The 13,218-nt window shown below is 44.6% G+C and overlaps 2 protein-coding genes across 3 annotated transcripts in view; one reads left to right on the forward strand and one right to left on the reverse strand.

Moving 5' to 3' along the window:
- Nucleotides 1–10,266, reverse strand: part of SLC38A3 (solute carrier family 38 member 3) — a 160,868-nt gene extending 150,602 nt beyond the window's left edge. The window contains exons 1-2 of one of the 2 annotated variants that reach the window (XM_081900308.1): nucleotides 10,007–10,266; nucleotides 9,141–9,229 (exon numbers count right to left, since the gene is read on the reverse strand). The gene's annotated coding sequence lies outside the window, so the exon portion shown is untranslated. Of the gene's footprint in view, nucleotides 1–9,140; nucleotides 9,230–9,947 lie in introns of both variants that reach the window. The other variant, XM_081900307.1, reaches the window with a different exon arrangement.
- Nucleotides 10,267–10,373: 107 nt separating this feature from the next.
- Nucleotides 10,374–13,218, forward strand: part of SEMA3B (semaphorin 3B) — a 68,168-nt gene continuing 65,323 nt past the window's right edge. The window contains exons 1-2 of the mRNA XM_081900283.1: nucleotides 10,374–10,547; nucleotides 13,011–13,131. The gene's annotated coding sequence lies outside the window, so the exon portion shown is untranslated. The remainder of the gene's footprint in view (nucleotides 10,548–13,010; nucleotides 13,132–13,218) is intronic.

The raw sequence follows: 13,218 nt of genomic DNA on the forward strand, positions 1-13,218 counted from the left end.
ATCTCCTGTCTTTTGTTAGCACAGGATTGTTTGTTATGGTACATTTTAAATGCTGCTTCAATCAAGCTTTAAATTGCTTTGATAAAGGAGCCTTCCCCATTTTCTATGAATATTCATTGTTTTAAGGCAGATTCAGAGCAGCTTGCCCCCAAATTGATCCATGGTTCAATTTCATCCCAGCCCTCCTGTTCCGCTGCATTCATAAAGTCCTCCTTTCCCACCATTAGGGGTGCCCCTATTGGAGTTGCATCAATGGTCTAGTTCCCACTGAAGTCATGAATTTGTGCCTGGGCTGTACTACTTCAGACTGCAGGCAGGAGCTCACTTGGCTGAATGTTCCTCTGTTCAAAACTAGAGGTCAGCAAAAAAGGATTCTAGCATAGCCTCCTTGCTGACATGCTAGCTTTCTACCTGCAGGGAATATTTTGTATAGAGCAGAATTTAAACATAATTGCACACAGCAACAGGCTGAAATGGCACATCCCACACCTAGGTTTATCAGTTCAGTGAAAACAAGACCAATATTTCTCACAGTATGTAACTGTCGAGAACTGAACACAGCATTCCAGGCACAGCAGCCAACTCCATAGAAACTGCTTATTACATTGACTCCTCTTGGTTTTGTGACATGAACTAATTGCCTCTTGGACATCATTCGCTAGCTGCCAGCTTCTTTCTACCATGATGCCAAGTATTAATCCTACACTTTAATCCACTTTGCACTCCATCTTCACAATCCACAAAGTGAAAATCCGTTCTGTGAATGTCCATGGAGGATACTTGCTGGAATGGGGTAAGGGCATTTTCTTCCTGCCATGGAGTTGAATGCAGCACTATCCCCAGACCTATTTTACTACTTATGTGCTGACTTGGGTGGTAGGTAGATAAACACACGCCCCAAGTACTTTACTATACATACATAGTAAGATTCGCAACTGAAAAGACATTGTCAGATTGCTATCCAGTATAGTTTAGCCTTGAAAAAATTGACTTTTACCGTGAGGTTAATGGGAGAGAGAGAGACCTTTTCCATTTGGCCCCTGTGTATCCTTCTACATGTATTAAAACAACAGGAGATAGATGGATCATTGCATAACTGACCTATGGCTTTTTGTTCACTTTCTCCGGTATCCACACTAATTTTATCCCAGTTTCTCTAGTGATGAGCAGTGTTAGCAGCCAAAAAGCACTGAAATCCAGGAACCTGTCATTCTTCTGTCAAGAAACACCATGGCAAGTCAGCCAAGGAACCAGCCAAACATGGAAAAGAGGGCATATGTCAAGGTGTTAGAAGACCTTCCATCCTAGACATAGTTCATGTAATATTGTATAGGGAATTTTTTCGAGGGAGTCTTTAAGGACAGCATTTTATTTTTCTTACTGTTATGTGACAAGAAAGTTTATTTCCATTGAGTACTCCTGGAAAAATAAGCACTCTCTCCCTTACATGGAGTTAAACAGTAATGTATGAAGCAAGGGGGTGTTGTTAGGGGGCCTGGATCTGGCCATGAAGCTCACTGACTGTCTCTCAGCCTGCCCTACCTCATAGGGTTGTTTAAGGATAATGTGGATGTGAGGAGAGCATGTACTCCACGTAGCCCTGTAAGTACCTAGCAATGTACTTGGCAGTGGTGGCTGAGGCCTATTGGAAGTAGCAAAATGGAAGGCAGGGCAACTAATTTCACCCAGGGCAACTAATATTCACCCAGTGCTTTTCAAGCTGCACTGGCTCCCGGTGGAGTACAGGGTCAGATTTAAGGTGCTGCTTTTGACCTTTAAAGCCCTTCACGGCCTAGGACCCTCGTACCTACGGGACCGCCTCTCCTGGTATGCCCCACGGAGAGCCTCAAGGTCCATAAATAACAACACCCTGTGGTCCCAGGCCCTAAAGAAGTTAGATTGGCTTCAACCAGAGCCAGGCCCTTTTCAACTCTGGCTCCGGCCTGGTGGAACGCTCTGCCTCATGAGACCAGGGCCCTGCAGGATCTGATTTCCTTCCGCAGGGCCTGTAAGACAGAGTTGTTCTGCCTGGCCTTTGGCTTGGAGCCAATTTGATTCCCTCCCTCCCTCCCTCCCTCCCTCTCTCTCTCTCTCTCTTTCTTTCTTTCTTTTCCTTCTCCTCCTGCGATGAGGCTACATTTTAATATTTTAATGTTCCATTATTTTAATGTTGTATTTTATTTTTGTTTTTAAGTTGTAATCATTCATCTTGTTTTTATTATTGCTTGTAAGCCGCTCTGAGCCCGGCCTTGGCTGGGGAGGGTGGGGTATAAATAAAAAATTATTATTATTATTATTATTAATTGGAGACAGAACCAGAACCAATGGTAGCCAGAGCCCCCTCATGTCATCTCTACACCAAGGGTAGAATTCAACATCTCACTAAGGAAAATCATTCTGCCAGCACAAGCATTTCTGCTTGCCCGACACAATGATCTCCCCTCTCCTTCCCTTGCACACTATGCTGGGGGTTCTCCCAACCCTCCAGCATGGATTTGGGGGAGGCGCAGGTGGAGGACAGTGGGGGAAAGACCCACTTCATCAGCAGAGGACCTGGCACAGGGCTCCCACTGATGGGACAGATTAGTTGATTCCTGCCCCCATACATCTAAGATACATTTAAAGCACATGCTTCCTCCCAAATAATCCTGGGACTTATAGTTAATGCACCATAAAACTACAATTCCCAGCAAACCCAAATGAACTACAGTTCTGAGGATTCTTTGGGGAAAGTGATATATTTTATAGTGTGGATGAGATTTTTGTTTCGCCCCTTCCTCCTTCCCGCTGAATTCTACAAAGGCAACCCTGAAACTAAGGAGAAGGAGGAAGTTAGCAGGCAGCTGGTTGTAAGAAAGGAGGCAAGGCCAAGTGGATGGTGGGGCAGTGCCCCATTCACCCTAATTGCCTAACCGCCCTGGCCTAACCGCCCTGGCCCCTGGGGTGAAGTGAAATTCAGAGGACAGAATGCAAACACATGCAAGCAGCAGCAGCAGCAGCAGCAGAAAAAAGGGTTCTCCATGCCTATACCGCACAGCTGTCCCTACCTACATAACATTTAACACATTAGAAACGCATATGGAAAAGTGTAACTATAGCAGAATTGAGGAGGAAAGAAACTTACTTACTACCTAAGGTTGCTGTCGCTATAAACTGCTTACAGAAAGATGGTGGGGGTTTTGATCCCAAGGGATACAAGGTCATAAACAAGTGCTAATTACAAACTCAAACAACAGCAATTATGGCTGCAAGTGAGCAAACACATGCTACCACTCCTGTATAAAGAGGTGTGAAGTATATAACAAGGGCAAGGAGAAAAAACACTTACAGCAGTTATTCCCTGCAGAACTACCTGCCAGATTTTGGCAGGGAGGAGTAATGAATGTGTTATTCTGAAATGGAAATGTGGTCCTCCTTGCCAATGATTATTTCTCCAGGCAGAGTGAGATGTTAAAATGTGCATAGAGACTGCTTAGGCACAATGACTGAAATCAGTATCTGCAAGACACCACATTCCTGATTTCCCTGCTGACCATTCTCAAGTTATGGCTTCAGCACCCAAAGTTATCTGTCCCGGGATCCAATATGGAACATGGCGCTATCAGCACACACACCCTCCACAAACCAAGAGGGGAGTACAGACCTCAGGAAACCTCACTGCTGGAGCTCTGAACTATGGGCTGCATAACATCACTGCATGTCAGTTATCTACCAATGAATGTCTAAGTGGAAGGTGAATAATGCTGCAAGACTTCACGTGCTGCAATAACGCTCACTGACTTCAAAGAAACCATCTAAACTGCCCATTTAGAGCAAAACTCTTGACCTTTGCAATGCTGTTATCTATTATTTTCTATTTATATAAGATCTGTCAATGACAATATTTTAGAAAGTGGCTTAAGGTCAGATTGGGGCAGTATCCTTACTTTGGATCTGGTTTGAGTCACTCTCTCTTGCTCTCCACAGCAAGCCACCCTACATATTTTTCAGGTTTTGGAACAAGACAAAAACATTGTCTTCAGAATATCCAAAGGGAAATGGAAAAAATGTTTTATTTATATGCAGTTTGCAATGCTCAGTTATGTAAATTAATTGTTTAAGCTATTTGGATTAACTAAAAAGATATCCCCAGTCAAAATTAAAACTATTTTAATATAAATACTTATAAAACTTTGCAGACTGTAGACACCATTGTAGAAAAGAAAATAGCCCTTCTCTCACATGAGTGGCTGGGTGGCTGGGGAGGGAACCATACCTGCCTCAATAGTTCACAATTAAATGAATAATATTTATTTCTTCTGGTTTGCTGTATTCCTATGAAAAATTTTTATGATTTGATATTAAAGCTAATACAATTTCAACTAAAATTTCTTTGATCAACTAATAGCCCAACTTACATCCTGACTTTTTGCCCACCAGAGGTGTTCAGAATTCCAATCAAATAATACAACAATTGCCTATGGTAGAATGATTTTTAAAACCTTTTGAAATACCTCTGACCTTAGCCTCTTTAAAAACCCTAAGTAAATGACTTATGGAGGCATGTTTTATTGGTCAGAGGCAACCATATGTATAGATTTAAATGTCTGCATGCCACCCTTCAGTTTCAATATTCTCAGAGTAGCTCAGAGAAAGATAAAACAAAATCCAAACAGCAATAATAAAATGCCAAAGCAGAGCATTAAAAACAATTCAGAGGTTTTTTTTAAAAAAAGAAAAACCACCTAAGAGAACACTAAAAATATCCAAATTACAAAACCAGTTAGATGACATCCTGGAAAATCTGAGCACACAAAATGTCTTTGCTTTGTGCCGGAACATAGCAATTTTGATGCTGGGTGGGGAAAAAACCCATTCCTTATTCAGGACAGCACAATGCTGAAAATGTCCTCTCTTTGGTTGCAACCCATCTAACTTGAAAAGGTGTAGTCACTCAGAGAGAGACCTCTATGCAGACCCAACATCTGGGCAAGCCCATGTGAGCAAAGGCAGTGCAGGAGTTGCTCCGTTACAGCTGATGCCATTAGGGACATTGCACCTGCTACTAGACAGAGAGCCACTGCCCCAAGTTCTGGAATGGCCAGCAGCTCCCCCGGTGTGTCCTTCCTTTTCTAAATCTGCCTCATCCTGGATGCTGAATAAATCTTTTACTTTGCCCTAAATAGGATCTGGCTTCAGCTGGTCAGAGAATGAGACTGTAAGGGATGGAGGGGCAGGGAACCTGATGGGTTTATGGCGTTAAGTTATCCACTGAAGTTCACTGCTGTGATGTCCAGGAGGGCTGTATGTGACCCCTGCAGGCATCCTGCCAAGGGAGATATTTGGGAACTGTATTATGGGAACTCTCTTTGTGTGATGTGCTCATGAAGAGATTTTAACAAATCAGATCCTGAAGCAGCACATAAGGCATATGTGGATTCCACCAATTCTTAAAAGAAAATGACTTAAAGCAAAGTGAGCTGTTGCACAAGTATTAAAGCACTGGATAACTTACACTGGAAATAAACATTCAGCCCAGTCCTGACCATGATTACCAACAGGCAGGTCCCACTGAGTGGGTGGCCCTTACCTTGAAGTAAGTGTACAGTACTTATCTGAGCACAAAGTCCTATTGGATTCAGTGAGAGTTGTTTCTTAGTACAGAGGGCTAAAATTGCACTGTTAAGTTAGAACTCATTGAACTGGGAAACAGAAGGGAGTATTGGGGAAAGGGGTAGGGAGAAGTAAAGAGAAAACAGAAGTTCTTGGGTACAGAGAAGTCCACACCTTGTACACAAGAAACATTCTGTGAAGTTGGATAAAGAAGGCCCACCCTAAGCTACAAATCTCTATAGGAGTGCTGGCTTTAAAAATATATAGTTTGCCATTCTGACTGTGTAATCTTTTTATAGCTGTATTATGCTTTATTTGTTGTCTGGCTGCTTGGTTTATTTTGATTGTTGCCATTTATCTTCTTGCTAGTCACCCTCAGAACACTCATGCAAAAAAATTGCAGGATATATATTTCGCAAACTTTTTGCCACCTGAGACAGAGCTCTTCTTGTACACCAGCCATGCTGAATTTTTTGCAGGGGGACTTCCCCCCACCCCATTGCTTCTCAACACCAGTAAAAGCTTTGTTCACAGCTGATAAGTGCAAAGAAGTCATGTCAGGAAACAAAACTGACAATCCCATTTACCCAACAGGAACCCTGAGAGCAAACCACTTCATTCTAGATATTCCCTCCATCAAAGAATAAAAACGCACAAATTTTAAATCTGCCCATGAGCTCCAGCTACTGTGGGCTGGCCACTGCCTTCCAAATTCCATTGCATTGTTGGCACTGGACAGCCCTTGCCATGAGCAGTGGCAGCCGGGAAATGCTTTGGAGCTATGTCACCTGGCCTGGAGGCTCAATTCTCACTTGGAAATAATAAACAACTCTCTAGAACGAGGCTTAGAAGACAAGCATGTGCCATCACCTGCTTGCCAAAGGACTTGGGGGCTTAGAGCCAAAATGCCCAAAGGCCTCTAGGAGGTGTAGTGCTAGAGGGTTTATCTACAAAAGGAAAGAGGCAGTAGTTTGTTGTTCTGCTCCTCAGGCAATGAGAGGGAATGTTCTCCGCTGACAGTTTTACAGAGGAAGCTCAGGTAGCTGGAGCCTACATGTTTGCTTAGAAGTACGTTTGCTTAGAATAATGTACAGGAAGTAATATTGAATACACCTGCCTTCCCTCTCAAAAGTTCTACCCCACTCTTCCATTATTATTTATGGTTGATAACACTCTTCCCCCAAAGAGCTAAGAGCAATGCACATCACAATAATCCTGTAAAGTAGGTTATGTCGCAATAGTATGCAGCCCAAGGTTACTGGGTAGACTCTGTGGCTGGGAAGCAATTTAAATCTGTTGTTACCTCAGTTTGAGGTCATGGGTTCAATACTGTATAAACACCATACTGGCTTTCATATATCTCTATGAAAGAGGCTAGCCAGTCCTATTACAGTTCAAGAAGTCGCTGCTTCTCCCCCCCCCCCCCCAATCTCTGGCAGAGGGGAAAGGCCTATAATTTCTTGACACAAAAAACAGAGCTCCTGCCAATGGCAAGTCCATTCAATTTGGTGTAAATCTGCTTATATGCAAAGGATATGCTATTCCAGTGTTGCAAGAGAGTTGGCAATCCTTTTTGGATGAACCCACACATTGTTCTCTGTACTCCACCCTCCCCAAAACTTCCGTCTAAGGCCCCTGCCCCTCTTTTTCTTTGGAAATCTGTTGCATGCAGACACAAAATAACAAACACAGAACAGGCCTGCAAATGATTTCCGATTGGCCAAACTCAGCTGGGACCATTTACTCGCTTAATGGTGTGATAAGGGTCACATCAAATAAAGCAACAGCACACTTTCTACCAGGCCTTGGACAGGAACACTTCCTTCTTTCAACTACTACCTCCTCCCTTTTCTGCGCATTCTGCCAGGGCTGGAAAATCGCAGCTTGTCCTGAAGGCAGTTCTCTAAAATGTAAACAAAGCCAGCCAACCTTAATTCCTCAAATGCAGGTGTTTTTCCAACAAAAATTGTACACATGGGTTGGCAAGTACTCTAGCCAATGCTTACATTTAAGATGATCCAAAGGAATGAAGGGACTGAAGTGCAGAGAGACAAAGATAGGAACCTACAGAGAGCTGTGGTTTGCAAAGTTTCTCTTTTCATGAATGTCTTCCACATAGGTTGCTGAGCTGAGTAGCCTCTGTGCACCTGCCACATAATTTTGGTGCATGGCAGGATTTCAGGCTTATGTTGTAGGGTGCTGATTTGGTCTGGCCTGGTCTGCTAGACCTGGCTGTCATCTTGCACAGAGTGTGACCCATAACCCCACCCCTCTGCTGCATCTGGTGGGCCAGCTGCCCTTCAGGACAAGTTGCATCCATTGCCATCTCTCCCTCTCTCTCTTTTTTTTACTTCCCAAGGAATTCAAGTCCCTAAAACAGTTTTAAAACTCAGACACAGAGGGCTAGTGGCTTGTTTTCCAGTCAGCGCTCTTGTGCCTTTAACATTTAACATGGAGCAGACTTCCTGGCATTGATAGTAGATTAAGTGTTGGGAGAAGCTTCTCCGTGCTATTTCCCCAGTATCTCCGGAAGCTCCTTGAGGCTGCACTTGCTAGGGGTGGTCATGTCCTATTGTGCTAGCTACTCAGTAGTGAGACTTACAACTGAGTAAAAACATGTAAAGGAATGTGCTTTAAAGTTCAAGGTCACACCAGAAACAATTGTTTAGCAACCCTGGGAGAGCTAAACTGTGGTCATCCAAGGTGTTTTGGGGCTACAGTACATTTCCGAGCACAATTCAAAGTGTTGGTGCTGACCTTTAAAGCTCTAAACGGCCTCGGTCCAGTATACCTGAAGGAGTATCTCCACCCCCATAGTTCTCCCCAGACACTGAGGTCTAGCTCCAAGGGCCTTCTGGCAGCTCCCTCACTGTGAGAAGGCAAGTTACAGGGAACCAGGCAGAGGGCCTTCTCGGTAGTGGCACCCGCCTTGTGGAATGCCCTCCCACCAGATGTCAAAGATAAGAACTACCAGACTTTTAGAAGACATCTGAAGGCAGCCCTGTTTAGGGAAGCTTTTAATGTTTAACAGACTACTGTATTTTAATCTTTTGTTGGAAGCCACCCAGAGTGGCTGGGGAAACCCAGCCAGATGGGAGGGGTATAAATAATAATAATAATAATCCCTGACCATTGGTCATGTTGACTGGGATGGTGATCATGGGGCGTCAAGAGTAGGGAATGCTATGTCAGTACATTGTCACAATGTGTAATGTGGTGCTGCCAACCTACTCAGGACCTTATGCCAGCACAGTATGGCATTGCCCTTCCGTTTATGAAAAGGCACTACAAAACGTCTCATTCTTGGACAGCTGCAGACTCAACGCTACACCAGCTGTGGGGAACCTTTGGCCCTCCAGACGTTGCCAAACTACATTTCCTATCATCCCAGGCTATTGGCTGTGCTTGCTAGGGCTGATGGGAGCTGTAGTTGGAGGGAGTCGTAGTTCAGCAACATCTGGAGGGTCAAAGAGTCCCTGCTCCTGCGTTCCACTTTTCACACATCTGCTCAGAAATGCACATTTCCAAAAGTAATGGATTAGCCCTACCTGCGGATGAATTCTGGAGAAAGGTGATGTTTATGTTTCATAATATATGTCAGCGCCAGGAAGAAGCATTTGCAGTTTGGATCACCAAGCTGAGGGCAGGAGGATTCTATTAGTATTAGTACTAGTATACCTCCCTATACCTGCAGGTCTCACAACGGTTACAACATTAAATCACAATACATAAACACAAAATACATAATAAAAATAGAACAAAAACAACTTAATAACCCTGCTCCCCAACACATTGGATGTTTATTAGTCAAAGGCCTAGCTGAAGAAGAACGTTTTTGCCTGGTGCCTCAAGGTGCATAATGAAGGAAAGTATACAGTGGTACCTCGGGTTAAGAACTTCAATTCATTCTGGAGGTCCGTTCTTAACCTGAAACTGTTCTTAACCTGAGGTACCACTTTAGCTAATGGGGCCTCCCGCTGCTGCTGTGCCACCGCTGCATGATTTCTGTTCTCATCTTGAAGCAAAGTTCTTAACTCGAGGTAATATTTTGGGGTTAGCAGAGTCTGTAACCTGAAGCGTATGTAACCTGAGGTATCACTGTGTAAGGAAAGAAGCTAACTTCCGAGCAGGGTCATGTCCACTGATCTGGCAGAGGTACCCTTCCTAATCCCACATGCGTGGACCATGGCAGTGGTGAAAAGTCCCTTTCTTTTTAACTTTTATTTCCCTCAGGATTCTGGTATTGCACTCGGGATCCGGGACATGGCTGAGCTCTGGAGGTCTGGCCCCCCAACGACGGCCACAGACCTCACAACAACGTCCCCCCACCCTCTCTATTCTATCCATCCATCCACCCGCACTCTTTCTTTAATCCGCGCTCTTTTCTCTCTGGCACGAGGCTTTTTTATTTTACTTTTTTCCAGGGGGCTGGAATCTCGCTCAGGCGGGGAATTTCCTTCCTCCCATATAGAGTTTATGGCCTTGTTTTTCTCCCTCAGTCCCTCGGCCTCGGCGTCCTGCAGCGCGGCGGCCTCCTGCCTGCAGCCTGCCTGGCTCTCGCCGGCCAGCTGGCTGCCCCGGCCGCTGCGCGAAATCACGCACGAACTGGCCGCGGAGCGGTTGATGTGGCAAACTCCGTCAGGAGGGAAACTGAGCGGGAAAAGGCGTCCCTGTTACAGCTGCCGACTGCCAGGTGTTTGCAAAAGCTGTCCGGGCGGTCGCACTGCGCATGTGCACTGGGCCGAGGCCTTCGCAGAGGCGGGAACGTCTCATTCAGACGACGCAGCGGCGGGAGAAAAGGGCAAGGAAGTAACGGCTGAAGACGGTTCCCCCCTTCATTAGTGTCTGGACGTGCCTTCATGGATTTTGGCTTTCATACAACGTACAGGTTGCCCGTTCCCTAAAGCCCTGGGAAGATCTTGAATTGGATTTGATATCGTGCAAAAACAGTGTGGGTATGTTTAGTTGTGGAATCACAGAATTGTGGCGCTGGAAGGGACCCCCGAGGGTCATCTAGTCCAACCCCCTGCAATGCAGGAATCTGAACTAAAGCAGCCATGACAGGTGCCCATCCAACCTCTGCTTAATAACCTCCAAGGAAGGAGAGTCCACCACCACATAGGAATATTTGTAAATATATTTGAGCCACCAAAATTAATGGGCGTTGCTATTCAAATGGCGTGTGTACAACACATCTTCTGACCTGCTCCCCCCCCCCCATGTTTTATTAAAGTTTGCACCCCAGGTCCACCACCTTGTGAGGGAGTCCTTTCCACGGTCACACAGCTCTTACTGTCAGAAAGACTTCCTGATGTTTAGTTGGACTCTCCTTTCTTGCAGCTTGAGCCATTGGTGAGTCCTATCCTCTGGAGCAGGAGAAAACAAGCTTGCACCACCTTCCATGTGACAGCCCTTTAGATATTTGAAGATGGCTATCACATCTTTCCATCTCCTCCTAGCCAAACTAAACATCTCTGCACACGTTCCAGCTTGTCAATATCCTTCTTAAACTCTGGTGCTGAGAGCTGGGCCCAGTATTCCAGATGTGGTCTAACCAAGACAGAATAGAGCAGGACTTATGACTTCCCTTGATCAGGACACTATATTTCAGATTATATAGCCTGGAATTCTTTTGAAATTTGAAGATGGCTGTTGCTATCCTATCTCCTCTCAAGTTTCCTCTTTTCCAGGCAAAGCATTGCCTGGAACTCCCTCAGTCATTGTTTTCTCATAAGGCTTGTGGACTCGGCTATACAGCTGCAAATGAAACATTTTAAGTGTGTTGTAAAGTGCAATATATGCATGTGGCACTAGATGGCGATGGAGAGCCATGGCAAATTCAATATATTTTTTTAAAACTTTTTTTTTTTTAAAGCATTTTCACAGCATTTTTTTTATATGTGTGTGTAGATTCCACCTTGGTTTCCAGACCCTTGGTTATCTTGATTATCCTCCTCGGCACACATTCCAGCTTGTCAATATCCTTCTTAAATTGTGGTTCCCAGAACTGGACACAGTATTCCAGGTGTGGTCTGACCAAAGCAGAACATTAAGATTAATTGAAGATTAAGGAGAGACTTGATTGTGGGTTTGAATTATCTGAAAGTTTGTGAGGCAGAAGATGGAGCAGACTAAATACAGTGGTACATCGGGTTAAGTACTTAATTCGTTCCAGAGGTCCGTTCTTAACCTGAAACTGTTCTTAACCTGAAGCACCACTTTAGCTAATGGGGCCTCTTGCTGCTGCCGGAGCACGATTTCTGTTCTCACCCTGAAGGAAAGTTATTAACTTGAAGCACTATTTCTGGGTTAGCGGAGTCTGTAACCTGAAGCGTATGTAACCCGAGGTACCACTGTACTATATGTAGCAGGGCTGTTCCACAGTGAAGCATAATGTCTTGGGATGGGAGGTGGTAAAGAGCTGGAGGTGTGTAAGCATTATGTTCTTTGTGGCTTTATTCTGTACAGTATTTTATGCTGTGAACTGTCCTGAGATCTTCAGGTGAAGGTTGCTATATAAATTTAATCAGTAATCATCATCATCTTGGCCCAGTAGCAAAATAGCAACCAGTGCAGGTCTCTGAGCAAAGATGTTATGTGCTGACAGGGTAGTCCCAGAACTTGTACTTTATGCCAGATCTGAGCCTTGGAATTTATGAAATAATAGAAAGGTGTGGCTCTCAGCACAGCCTGAGATTCTTTGCCTACTCAGTGATTGGTATTCAGAATCAGCACCCACATAAGCTTGAATTGAGAGAAAGACTTTCCAAGTCAGAGGCTAGGACTTGCAAACAGACTTTAGCCCCAGAACGTTTCATTTTATGAATTAAGTACTGGAAATGCCTTGCTTAATAAGGTCAGGCATGTGATCAACAGAGAAGGGCCCAGAAGGAGCTGGTGTTAATGTATAAACCAGGATTTCTCAGGCAGTAACAGAAACAGGCCAGAGCTTGTGGGGGAGCCAGCTTGCATTCCTAGGCAGCAGAAGAAAAATTAGATCAACAGAGATCTGTGCTTGCTGGTCTCGGCCCACCCGCCTTTGCTCTCTTCCCTTTTCATTGCCTCTTGGTTGGCCAGTTTTAATTATTGCACTCTCCATATTTTAGGCTTTGAGTCCTCTCTGATTGATGAGTTCTACCCTTGAAGCCCAAACATGTTAAACAGCAAGGATTTTATAGGAGCTGTGTCAGGTTGGTGGCTTGAAGAAAACCACTTTTTCTCAAGGCTGAAGCCTGTCCCTGCAAAATCAATAATGGACCCCAAGGGAGAGAGGAGAGCAACGGAGGGTGGGTGGGTCTAGGGCAAATGAGCCCAAATCTCTGCTGATCTAATTTCTGATTTGCTTTGCTGGGATGTGGCATATGTGTGTGGAAAGCTTTAGATGCATATGTCACCGCTAAACTATTCTCTGTACATAGTTTGCAGGGATCTGCGTATGCCATGAATGTTGAAAATGCTAAAATACACCATCTGACTTGGAATCAACAAACCTGAGCAGGCCAAAGAGGAAAGTGCATAAATGAGATTTGGTTTGGCGAGGTAAGAGCGTTTTCACACCTGACACTGGAAATGCCTTCGAGTTCATTTGCTCTTTGTAGCTTTGTGTATGGATGGAAAGTGGGAGCA

This window comes from Podarcis melisellensis (genome assembly GCF_964234715.1).
Source record: "Podarcis melisellensis genome assembly, chromosome: 2".
NCBI lineage: Eukaryota > Metazoa > Chordata > Lepidosauria > Squamata > Lacertidae > Podarcis > Podarcis melisellensis.